The sequence below is a fragment of the Papio anubis genome, chromosome 18 (genome assembly GCF_008728515.1).
Source record: "Papio anubis isolate 15944 chromosome 18, Panubis1.0, whole genome shotgun sequence".
Classification (NCBI taxonomy): domain Eukaryota; kingdom Metazoa; phylum Chordata; class Mammalia; order Primates; family Cercopithecidae; genus Papio; species Papio anubis.
Genome location: NC_044993.1, coordinates 57510413 through 57523020, shown reverse-complemented (window position 1 = coordinate 57523020; position 12608 = coordinate 57510413). Strand labels below are relative to the sequence as shown.

The 12608-nt window shown below is 38.6% G+C and overlaps 1 long non-coding RNA gene across 2 annotated transcripts; it reads left to right on the top strand.

Annotated features, from left to right (window-relative positions):
• Window positions 1-635: 635 nt before the first annotated feature.
• LOC110740398 lies at window positions 636-12399 on the top strand. 2 transcript variants are annotated; one of them, XR_002519162.1, is made up of 3 exons: window positions 636-1157; window positions 1816-1974; window positions 11462-12399. It is a non-coding gene; the product is annotated as an uncharacterized LOC110740398 (long non-coding RNA). The 2 variants fall into 2 exon arrangements; XR_002519163.2 differs by lacking the exon at window positions 11462-12399 and adding an exon at window positions 2120-2340.
• Window positions 12400-12608: the final 209 nt, after the last annotated feature.

The following is a 12608-nucleotide window of genomic DNA, read 5'->3' as shown; positions in this document are numbered from 1 at the left end:
CCTATGGTTTTAGAATTGTCTTTTTTTTTTTTTTTTTTTTTTTTTTGAGACGGAGTCTGGCTCTGTCACCTGGGCTGGAGTGGAGTGGCCGGATCTCAGCTCACTGCAAGCTCCGCCTCCCGGGTTTACGCTATTCTCCTGCCTCAGCCTCCCGAGCAGCTGGGACTACAGGCACCCGCCACTACGCCCGGCTAGTTTTTTGTATTTTTTAGTAGAGACGGGGTTTCACCGTGTTAGCCAGGATGGTCTCGATCTCCTGACCTCGTGATCCGCCCGTCTCGGCCTCCCAAAGTGCTGGGATTACAGGCTTGAGCCACTGTGCCCGGCCTGTCTTTCTTAATTTCTTAAAATCATTATTATTGTTTCCCTTCTCCCAGAGTCATTTTAAACATTTGTTTCTAATCATCCCTCAATGAAAAAAAAAAAATTTTTTTTGAGAGTCTCACTCTGTTACCCAGACTGGAGTACAGTGGCCCAATCTTGCCTCACTGTAACCTTTGCCTCCCGATCTCAAGCAATTCTCATGCGTCAGCCTCCCTAGTAGCTGGGACTACAGGTATGTGCCACCATGTCCGGTTAATTTTTTTTTTTTTTTGTATTTTTTAGTAGAGATGGGGTTTCACCACGTTGCCCAGGCTGGTCTCAAACTCCTGAGCTCTGGCAATCTACCTGCCTCAGCCTCCCGAAGTGCTAGGATTACAGGCATGAGCCACTGTGCCCGGCCTCCCGATGAAAGTTTTAAAACCATAGATACACTGGATGTATGTGTTAATATACTATATGTATATCTGTGCTTTATTCATAAAAAGAATAAGATTGTTTTTCACCCTCTCCCCCAAAGAACCAACTTTCTCCCTCTTGGGGACAAGATAAGCTCTTTTGAGAATTCATGTTGCAGGAAAAAGGTTTCTATCTTTTCTTCTGGCTTCTGGAGCTCAATAAAATAAAAAGCCAGTCTGTAGCCTGTGCTTTAGAAGACAAGACTCACTGAAGAAAAAATAAATAAAATAAACCAAGAATCCAAAACTAACTTCTTTGGAATGGGGTCACTATAGCCTTACTATGACATCGTTTTCAGAATTCAGCACCTAAACTCTCCTGGCTAGCATTACCTTATTTTGCCTTGACTGAGCTCAATCTATACATTCATACTCCAGGTACAGAACCTTTGTGGCTTGAGTGCAGAAACTAATGATGAGAGTGTGAAGGTTAATTTTATGTGTGACCTTGACTGCACCACGGGGTACCCAGATTATGTAGCTAGATATTCTATGTATGTCTGTGAAGGCGTTTCTGGATGAGATTAGCATTGGAATTGGTAGAAATTAGACAAAGCCCTGCGCAGTGTGGATGAGCCTTATCCAATCAGTTGTAGACCCAATTAGGACAAAAAAGAAGAAAAAGAATTCTCTCTCTCTGCCTGTTTTTGAGCTGCAATATCTGTCTTCTCCTGTGCCTGAGCTGGAACTTACACCACCAGCTCTTCTGGGTCTCTAGCTTCCCAGTGGCAGATCATGGAACTTCTCAACCTCCATAATCATGTGTGCCAATTCCTTATTTTAAATCTCCCACAAGAAAAAGAGAAAGAAAAGAAAAGAAGGAAGGAAGGAGAAAGGAAAGAGAAAGGAAAGAAAAGAAAGAGAAAGACGTAACTTATTGGTTCTGTTTTTCTGGAGAACCTTTGCTAATATAGAGACCTCGGGGACAGAGGAGGGTAGCGAGCTTGGTGGAACAACATCATGTGGGCTTGTAAATGACTGTTGTAGCAGACATATATTTTGCCCCTTCCAAATCTCCTCCAATCTCTTTTAATAGCTCTGTGTATACCTCCGCCAGCTTCTGTGTGCCTTGCTGTTAATGACTGGCATGTGCGACCTTCTACAGAAGATTGCTCTGGGTCTATTGGAACCACCTCACCTATCCTGAGAACTGAGCTGGCACCCCCTGGAATATCCTATAGCAGTTAACCTACTGGTAGGGAGCACAAGTCCCTAGTTTCCTTGTCTTGAGGCAGAACAAACTCTGAGATGCAATTTATGCTCCACCACTCCCTCTGGGGTCAGGCTGAGGGTAGAACATGGCCTCAAGTCACATTCTTCCTTACCTCCGCCTTCTCTAGCCAGCTGTCTTGGAAGCACTTCCTTCATCAATGACGTGCACCAAAATCTTTCCTACCTGTCCTATAGGAAGGTACCAGTTTCATATAACCAATAGCAGAAGGAACTTTTCTCTGGATATCACCAAATGGTAGCCTAACAATAGGCTATGCAAATACACCATCAGAATGCTCAATTTATATTTGTTTTGTACTATCAAATATACAACACTTCTGTCTAAAAATTGTTTTGTGGACTCAATGATGGTTTTGTGTTCTTACTGGTTTTCAAAAGCATTGTGTGAAATAAGGTAGTTTCTAAATGTCTCAGGACTTAAAATATGCTAGCCTGCCATGAATTGTAAATATGTTTTAAAAATTTCATTTTCCATTATATGAATTTACTTATCACCTCTCCCCATCTTCAAGATCTGCTTCAGGAAGAAGTTGAACAAACACAATCATAGTAAAGAGTTGGACTTTCTTCTACAAAAAGTGGGAAACCACTGAGTGGTTTTGTGTGTGTGTGTGTGGTTTTGTTTGTTTGCTTGAGACGGAGTCTTGCTCTGTTGCCCAAGCTGGAGTGCAGTAGCGCGATCTTGGCTCACTGCAACCTCCACCTCCCGGGTTTAAGCGATTCTTCTGCCTCAGCCTCCCGACTAGCTGGGATTACAGGCACGCACCACCACACCCAGCTAATTTTTGTATTTTTAGTAGAGACGGGGTTTTACTATATTGGCCAGGCTGGTCTCGAACTTCTGACCTCACGATCCACCCGCCTTGGCCTCCCAAAGTATTGGGATTACAGGCCTGAGCCACCGGCGCCCAGCCCACTCAGTGTTTTTAATCCAAGAGATAAAATGCTTATATTCGAAAACTCCACCCCTTAGTAGTAGTCATAGCCTAATTGCATCATTGTTCTTTGCTGAACTAGTCTTCTTCCCCATCTCTGGAGTGAGTGGAAAGACCCCTGGAATTTTCCCAATCCCCAGAAGTCAGTTGAGTCCCTGAATACTTGGATTCATATGTATCTATGACCTTAAATGGCCCACTCCTAGACCTCCATCTAGTCTACTTCATTCATTCAACAAGTATTTACTGACTGCCTACTTTGCATTAAGCACTGCCTCCTATCAATCTAGTCTTTTGACTTCTTGAAGTCCCAGGCTCCCTACTATCAGACATCTCTCCTAGATCTGGGCCACACACGATTCTTTCAGTCTTGTGTGTGACTATGTATAGTAATAGCATGTAAAACAGAGATTTGACAAGGAGTTTCCATAAACACCCACAATGAAACTTGTAGGTGCGTCAAAGAGATCTTACATCACTTTCACACTTTGTGATTCGTTGTCCTATAGGAAGGTACCGGTTTCATGTAATCAATACCAGAAAGAACTTTTCTCTGGATGTTCACCAAAAGGTAGCCTAACAATAGGCTATGCAAATATACTATCAGGATGCTCAATTTATATTTGTTTTGTACTATCAAATAAACAACACATCTGTCTAAAAATTGTTTTGTGGACTCCATGTTTTTTTGTTGTTCTTATTGGTTTTCTTTCTTTTTTTTTTTTTTTGAGACGGAGTCTTGCTCTGTCGCCCAGACTGGAGTGCAGTGGTCGGATCTCAGCTCACTGCAAGCTCCGCCTCCCGGGTTTACGCTATTCTCCTGCCTCAGCCTCCCGAGTAGCTGGGACTACAGGCGCCCGCCACCTCGCCCTGCTAGTTTTTTGTATTTTTTCAGTAGAGACGGGGTTTCACCGTGTTAGCCAGGCTAGTCTTGATCTCCTGACCTCGTGATCCATCCGTCTCGGCCTCCCAAAGTGCTGGGATTACAGGCTTGAGCAACCATGCCCGGCCTCTTATTGGTTTTCAAAGGCATTGTGTGAAATAAAGTAGTTTCTAACTGTCCCAGGACTTAAATATTGTGACCTTTCATGAATTGTAAATATGTTTTTAAAATTTCATTTTCCATCACATGAATTTACTTATCCTCTCTCCCTGTCCTTGCCTCAGTATTCTGAAATGATGCAATAGTGACCCATAATAAATATTTCCTCACCAAACATTAGCTCTTTCCCATTCAACCCTGATTTATCTTGGCATATCACCCTCCTGCATAATGATTTAGGAATGTGCAGATTCTGTCTTAGTCATTGCTCTTGTGCCTTTGTGCTGGTAGCTTCTTGTTTTTGAGGGAAGAGCAAAGTGTTAGAATGACAAGCCATTCTGACAAGAGTTGACAAATATCTATCAGGACCATGGGGAGAGTGAAATCTTTCTGACAACTCTATTATTTTTCTTTATATCCAAGTTTTTAGGGGGGCAATCTTTCCTTCAGGAGGATCAAACTCTTCCCTCCTTTCCTTGCTCTACATGAGAGAAAAGGAAAAATGTGGATGATTTGTAAAGATCTTTCAAGATATGACTTTTTTAAAACAAGTATTTGCAATACACAATCTAAAAGAGAAAAGTCCTGTGTTAGCTATCATAATTGTGAAAAACTGTCTATGCCTACAAATAAGGTGGCCTCAAATGCATGGTGATCATCATTTTCTCAACAAGAAGATTCTTCACCCTTTAAAAATTTTTAGCCAAAGTACATTTTTACAGTTGTGAGACATTGATAACATTGCTTCATATCTAGTGATCATAGTAAGTTTGTTGTTTAGTTACACATACATGTAAATTTTATACAGAATTATAATTTATATATAAGGCTTCTTTTATTGCATTTCAGTAAATCATTCAAATTTTTCCATGCATTTTCTATGTGATTTTCTCTGGCATAACAGGGGACATTTTTGAGTCGTTTTCCTGACTCAAAACCAGGAAACTGACATTGGTATGATTCCTCCCACAATTTTCCTGGGGATGCTAATTTCACTTTCATCCAAAGTACTTGAGATCTAGCAATTTTTGAGTTCACTGGAAATTGTATTCCAACTTGCAGGTACTAATTTGCACAACTTTAGGACACCTTTTGTTTTATTGTAAAACATAACAAAATAGCTGGGCACGGTGGCTCACGCCTATAATCCCAACACTTTGGGGAGGCCGAGGCAGGCAGATCACTTGAGGTCAGGAGTTCAAGACCAGCCTGGCCAACATGATGAAACCCTGTCTCTACTAAAAATACGAAAAATTAGCTGCGCATGGGGTGCACACCTGTAGTCCAAGCTACTTGGAGGCTGAGGCACGAGAATCGCTTGAACCCAAGAGGTGGAGGTTTCAGTGAGTTGAGATCACGCCGCTGCACTCCAGCCTAGGCAACAGAGTGAGACTCTGTCTCAATACTACTATTACTAATAATAATAATAACAAAATACAAAGATATCCACAAAACATGTGAATGGCTCAATGGATAATTATAAAGCAAACATAGCTGTCCTAACCACCCAGAAAAAGAAATAGCATATTTCCAGGTCCTCAAAAGATCAAAACTCATTATTTTCCCTGGAGGCAATACTATCTTAACTTTTGTGATAAGAAAAGCATGAACAGCTTTTTTAATATATAAAATTATTATACTTTAAGTTCTGGGATACATGTGCAGAACGTGCAGATTTGTTATATAGGCATACAAATGCCATGGTGATTTGGTGCACCCATCCAACTGTCATGTACATTAGGTATTTCTCCTAATGCTGTCCCTCCTCCCTTTCCCCACCCGACAGGCCCTGGTATGTGATGTTCCCCTCCCTGTGTCCATATGTTCTCATTGTTCAACTCCCACTTATGGGTGAGAACATGCGGTGTTTGGTTTTCTGTTCCTGCGTTAGTTTGCTGTGAATGATGGTTTCCAGCTTCATCCATGTCCCTGCAAAGGACATGAACTCATCCTTTTTTATGGCTGCATAGTATTCCATGGTGTATATGTGCCACATTTTCTTTATCCAGTGTATCATTGATGGCCATTTGGGTTGGTTCCAAGTCTTTGCTATTGTGAACAGTGCTGCAATAAACATATGTGTGCGTGTGTCTTTATAGTAGAATGATTTATAATCCTTTGGGTATATACCCAGTAATGGGATTGCTGGGGCAAATGGTATTACTGGTTCTAGATCCTTGAGGAATTGCCACACTGTTGTCCACAATGGTTGAACTAATTTACACTCCCATCAACTGTGTAAAAGCATTGCTATTTCTCCACATCCTCTCCAGCATCTGTTGTTTCCTGACTTTTTAATGATTGCCATTCTAACTGGTATGAGGTGGTATCTCATTGTGGTTTTGATTTGCATTTCTCTAATGACCAGTGATGATGAGCTTTTTTTCACATGATGAACAGCTTCTTTAAAAAAACATCTGTTCTGTGTATATCTGCTTGTTGACTACAAAATACAAGCTCTTAGTCTGCTTCGTTTTCAAGTAGCTTTACAGGTTTTATTTATAATGATAACCAACACTTGCAGTGGTAAGGCCGTACTCCCAGGAATAATTACTAAATGCGTGTTAAATTTACCTGCTTCCTTGTTTCCTGATTCTGTCATGGGACCTCTATAAACATCCAAAGCTAGCATTGATTGAGGTCGTTTCAGAATAATGTGTTTTCTCCCCGAAGTACCTTGTTCTTTAAAGTAAAGTAATTGGCAAATGTGTCCCATAATTTGAACGACTATAAAAGGAATGTGTAGAAGGTGACTCACACTTCTCTGAAGTCTAAATTTGAGCCAGTGTCTTCCACCGTATGCAGACCTATGTGGCGTTTCTTTTTTGATTTAAATTTTCTTCAATAGTAATGCATTTCAAATACGAAAAGTGAAAAGAATATAGCATGCACCCATGTTCTCGACAGTGTCCAGGTGTCACACATGATGTTATTGTATAATCAGTTATGAAAACTGGTAAAAAAACTTCAAAGAGGTGGTTACCTTTCTGATATTTTGTGGGTGTTTGCTTCAATTGCATCATCTACATTATTCTGAAACGTACCTTTTCATTACTCAGTATACTGTTTTGGATATTTAGCCATATTGTTACATGAAGATCTAGTTCCTTCTTCTTCAATGCTATAGAATCGTCTGTTATAGACATATAGTATACTTATAGTATATACTACAATTTACTTATTCATTTCCCTCCTGGTGGACATTTAGATCAATTTGGTTCCCATATTATATTGATGAAAATTTGCAAGTATACAGACAAATGTAAAGAGTTGTGCATTGAACAACCATACACCCTCCACCCAGATTCTTTAACATTTTGCTATATGTGCCTTATTACTCCACATATCTCCATTCTTTTATCCATTTATCCATCCATCCATCTTATTTTTTGCTGCTTTGCAAAGTAAGTTGCTATGTGTTACCGTCAAATGTAATGTTAGAGATGGAAAACAAAAATTCCAGAAATTAGGGGATGTCTGGAATTAGGGAGATGACTGAGACTATACAGGGATGCCGTGAGAGAAATCTCTGTGGTGTGCAAATAGTTCCCCATCTTGATTTTAAATAATCGTGGTGGAGGTTTCATGAATCTGAACATATGATCAAATGATATAAAATTATATACATGCACATTGTACCAATGTCAGTTTCCTGGTTCTGACATTTTTCGAAGTTGTGGAAGTTGCAATCATTGAGAGAAACTGGGTAATTGGTATACAAGACCTCTTTGTACTATCTTTGCAACTTCCTGGGAACCTACAATTATTTCAAAATTAAAATAATAGTAGGAATAATGAGATCATCTGAAGCCCCTGCACTTGTTAAGGTAGGGAAGTTGTGATCAGGAAGTGAGCAAGTATAAATAAATGAATCAAAAAGCCAACGGTGGCAAAGCAGAGAAATAGAATAAATCTGAGATCTTGAGATCATTATTGAGTCAGGAAATTAAACAACTCTTCTCGACCTCTTATGGGAGGTAATACATTTTTCTCTGTGTGTAGGCAACAGTATTCTTACTGAAATAAGCATGAAAGAAACCAATTTTTTAGCTTCTTAGAGCAAAACTTTTAAAAGAAAAACAAATTTGACAATGAATAGCATTGTATATATCTTTGTGTGTAGATGTGAGTTTTTCTAGAAATGCATCTAGGAATCAAACTGCTAGATCCAAAAGGGTGAACATCTTCAAATTTACTACATATTTTATGAAACCAAGAGGCCATCTAATGTAAGTTGCACCCAAAATGTTGTTTAAAATATTAAGAAAGCAGCAATTGTAAGATGGATTTGGATTCAGGCAATGTTAAAATGTGGCGGGGGGTCAGTACGTGTGGAGGTGGAGGAGGCCTGTCTCAGAACCAATGTAACAAAGCAGGTAACTCCACATCCCTTTACAAAATGATTGCATAAATTTTTACTCCCGCCAGCTGTATCAAAATGTGAATTTTCCACATCCTTATGAAGAAACTTTGATAATTCAATGGCTATGAGATGATTTTAAAAACTGCATTTCCCTAAGCACCTTTTCAAAATGTTTATGGAAGATTTGTGTTCTTTCAGGTATGAATTGCTATTCACAATCTTTGCCCATTTTTCTACTCCGTTTTGTCTTTTTTCTTACTGACTTTAGGAATTTTTTGTATATTCAGTTTCGTTTACTGCAAACATCATCTTTATTCTGGATTGTTTTCACGGGTATTTTTAACATTGTTCTAATAGTCCCTCCCAACACCAGATCCACGCTCTTTTATTTAAGTTGTATAACCAGTCTTAACATCTTACGGGTGTTTCATCTTTGTTCTTCTTATTCAAAATTGTTTTGGCTATTCTTGGCTTCAACATGTCTTTGTGAATTTTCGGGTCTGCTTGTCAAGTGTTATGAAAAATGATCTGCTTGAGTTTTGATTGAATCATTGGTTGTATAGATCAATCCGGAACATTTCCATCTTTATTATGGTGCTTTTTTCCATGAACCTGGTGTTCCTCTCCAAATGATCTTCACTTTTATCCTTTAGTTAAATGTTATATTTGTCCCCATAATGACAGGTCTTTCAATACATTTATCCTATAGAAGCTTGTTTTCTGTTTGCTATTATGAATAAGACATTAAAATGATGTCTTCTAACTTATTGTTGAAAGTGTTCAAATATGCTAATTTTATTTGACTTTGTATTCAGAATGTTTTTTAAAAAAACATGATAGTTTGCCCTAGATAGTCTTGATTTTCATATATAGACTGTCATATCAAGTGCAAATTTGCTTCAAATGTTAAGAATTTCTCCTACTATTCCTAGTTTGCTAACATTTTTCTTTTAACACATGAATGAATGTGAAATTTTACTGAATGTTTTTTTCTGCCTATATGAAGACGGTTATTTTTCAGCTTGAATCTGGTACATAATAACTTACGTTAATAGATTTTCTAATGTTATACTGTCTTTACATTCCTAGAACAAACTCTATTTGGTTATGGTTGTCTGTTTGTTTCTATTCATGCTGCTAGATTTTTGTTTACTAATATTTTGTTTAAAACTTTTACACATAAATCTATAAATAAGACCGATATAACTTTTCTTGCCTGTCTTTGATATAAAGGTTATATTTTATTATAAAATCAACTCCACCATTCTTCTTTTTCTATTCTTTTAAAAATGTTTTATAAGAAATACGATTATTTGTTTCTTGAAAATTTATAGATTTTGCCAAAAAAATACCAAATGGCCCTGATAATTGTTTTGTTCTCTTCTTATTCCTGCTATTTATGTTCCACTAAACTCTGCTCATTTAAAAAACTCTACTTTTTTTCAGTTTACTGTTTATTTTTTAATATCCCAAGGTAAATGTTTCAATCATATTCTATCTTTATTCCTGGCTAATATATGTACTTCAGATTACACATTTCCCTTCAAGTACTTCATAAATAGAATATCTTAAGTGTTGATATTCATTCATTCATTTATTCACCATGACCCTACTCAAATAAGTTTGGATCTATGTATATGCTGTGGGTAGTACAATGAACATAGCTCCTCAACTTCATGAAGCTTGCATTCATATGAGGAAAGGCAAAAAAAAAAAAATGCACAAATAAATTATGTCAGATAGTATCTGAATTATTCAGAAGCATGTTTTTAAAACTGCAAATATATAGTGAATTTTTCACATAGCTATCAAATTGTTTAGGAGTTGTCTTAGTTCATTTTGTGCTGCCATCACAGAATATCTGAGACTGTGTAATTCATAAAGAACAGAGACTTACTTCTTACAGTTCTGGAGTCTGGGAAGTCCAAGATCAAGATGCTGGCAAGTTTTGTGTCTCGTCTTTCTGCTCAGGATGACACCTGAAATCCTGCATTCTCTGGAGGGGGAACATATTATTCCTCACGTGGCAGAAGAGCACAGAGGCAAAGGGGGCTGAACTTGGCCTTTTATTACGGCTTTGATCCACTCATCAGGGCTCTGCTCTCATGACTCCTAAAGACCTCACCTCCCAACATTATCACATTGGGGATTATGTTTCAACCTGTGAACTTTAGAGGGGGCCCAAACATTCAAACCATAGTAGGGGTTTTACTTTTATTTTCCTATATGGTTTTAGAAAGTGGCCTAAATGCTATTGACACTTGCTTTATGGCCAATATATGGTCAGAGTTTGTAAATATTCCATATGGGATGGAAGAAAGTATATGCTCTAAATCTTGGGTGCAGGGTTGTTAATATTTTGCCTTATTCAATTTATTTCTGCTTCTCCTCTAACACATATGAGACGAACCCATGCCCTGACTCTGTGGGATGCCTTCAAAAACTTCATTGCTTTATTACTTTCCCAAGACAGAGTAAATGGCATATTGAGCTAAACCAGGAGAGAAAATACTGGGTACATGTAGCACCACGTCCATGTCTTCACCTGTGGTAGACATTACTAATCAATTATGGAGATTAACCCAGCCATCCTGACAATCACTTATCAATCGGAGTTGGCATGTGTAATAAAACCTTTTGACACAAGTGTCTGCTTTAGGGAGAGACCACTTAATAGTTTGCCCTGGAAATCTTGACTTTTTCTTGAAACTTCTTTAAAATATATCTGGTAGGTATATCAGAAAAACTGTGGATTTTCTTATGCGAGAGTTAGCATTTTAAACAGTGAATAGATGGCCTAACATATCACCTATGGCAGACATTACTGAACTTTTCCACCACATTTTCTCATCCAGTCTGAACCCAGCCTCAGAATTTTCTCACCACAGCGTGTGAGACAACACTACAGATTTATTTGACTTGACATGTGAGATGAAACCTTTGATCATCCCAGAATTACTGGGCTTTGATTTGAATAATATGCTCCCTCTTCATCTGTGCAGCTTTCATCCTTAAAATCAATGGTGACCGATTTCCTCTGAAGTAAAAATGGGGACATAGTCTTATAGATTATTCAAAATCTTGAAGAATTTACTCCTTTTCTTCATAGGTAATATTCCAGAAAGGGATATTAAGTCACTGTGCTGGAAAGGAAATCTCAGTCGTGTACTAGAAACAACCAAAGACAGCAAAGTCTAATTTCCGAGGATGAGGTTCGAAAAAAGAACAAAATCCAACTCAGCACAGAAGAAGAAACACATGCTTTGAGTTCTCAGTGGTGAGGGTGGTAATCCGAAACAGATATTAAAGGGCATAAGACATCTGGAAATCAGAATTTCTGAGACTGAGTTAGGAGCCTGACAATTTGCTGGGGCTGAATTAGAGAAAAAAAAAATTTCTCCAGAGAAAGAAGCTGAAGGACAAAAATGAATATGAAGAAGCATCGCTTCATGGCTCAGGAACAAGGATCTCTCAGACAGGCTGGCTGAGCGCTGGCTTCACGTTAACCTTTCCCTTTGAGGCAGTTTTCACATCAGAGCATCCTGGCTTGGCTTCTAGAACTTCGTTCGGTAATGAAAGACAGAAGGAATGGTGAAGGGAACACTGGACTCATTCGGGAAGAGGAAATGAAGGCGTGCAGGATCAATTATCTCCTTGACTAAGTACTTAAGAAAGACCACATCAAAAAGACATGATACAGTTGCAGTTTTTCATCAAGGAAGAGTGAAGATCAAAGGTTACTGGGGATAATCATTCAGTGAAAGGGGAACTGCTTGAAATATGGGAGCTGAATTAAAGGAAAAAAATCTACATCCACATCAACCTCAGGCCATCAAGAGAGGCGGGAGGTAAAAAATACAACCTCTTTCCTTAGTAGTGCAACCAGAACAGACAATCTCCATAGTCCGGTCTCAGAATTAGATTTACGCGTGGGCCCCCTTCTTCTGTTTCTAGTTTCTCCATATTTCATGATGTATTTTTGGGAAAAAAATACTTTTAATGATGCCAACTTGCCTCCTTTCAGCACATTAAAAAAGGAAACGATTGGCTGAGGCTGTCATGATGATGGGAATAATTTTGTCGCTGTGCAATTTGGCTCTTGCTCTAACGTGAAGCGCACATTTTCCTCCAATGTATTTTAAGCCAGAGACTTCTAAGTAAATGGGAGGTGGCTGATTTTATTTCTGTATGCAGCCAGCCTTCACTGGCACGAGCTCTGATTGGGTCCAATCAATTTTGCATTCATGCTGAGAAGC